The sequence below is a fragment of the Tigriopus californicus genome, chromosome 2, assembly GCF_007210705.1.
Source record: "Tigriopus californicus strain San Diego chromosome 2, Tcal_SD_v2.1, whole genome shotgun sequence".
NCBI classification, from domain to species: Eukaryota; Metazoa; Arthropoda; class Copepoda; order Harpacticoida; family Harpacticidae; genus Tigriopus; species Tigriopus californicus.
The window spans coordinates 8,883,408-8,884,132 of record NC_081441.1 but is presented as its reverse complement, the minus strand read 5'-3'; positions in this window follow the sequence as shown (position 1 = coordinate 8,884,132).

Genomic DNA, 725 nt, shown 5'->3' with positions numbered 1-725 from the left:
TGGAACTGCCATTATCCTGGAATCGCAATCATATTTCAAAGTGTTTCCTTCCAGTCATCAAGAGTAGTTTCGCAATATGTGGTGGAACTCCTTCAATTCAATGTTCTCGAGTCGCTTCATTAACACTCCTTTGTGGTGGAATCAACTTGAAACACGCTCTGAATGGTTTTGATTGTACCAGTGGTGAGTTCCAACTCTGCAGATCCCCGTGTTCCACCCAATTGTAATGTTCCCAACGCAATGTACTGTGTAAGAGCTCCGATTTCACACTCAAACTAAGGCTGCCCAACTCGGGTCATTTCAACCTTACGGGTATTGGTCTCCTTCAAACACTTCTTTAGGTACATGAAACTTTTCCCCAGGGACGTGAGCGTAGTAGCGGTACATTAGAAGTGCTGCTCGTCGGTGATGGTCCCTCTCCAAGAGGTAATTAAAACTTTGCACTTGTGAACTTCGGCCATCCCAACGATGCTCGCTCGCACCAACACTTCCTTCAGGAGGACACCCAAAACTTATTTTACGTTCCTTTTGATCCACAGAAACAAGAGCAAGCAAGATGCAAGAGAATGAGTTGGTGAGAAAACAAGGAGTTTAGGCAAACAACCAGATCTGAGGAACATTTTGTGATGGCATGCGAGGCACTTGTGGAACACCATACGGAAGTGATGGTTCACTTCAGTTGAAAAAAGGATGCCTCGGTTGTTCATTCATTGCAACAATTGAGT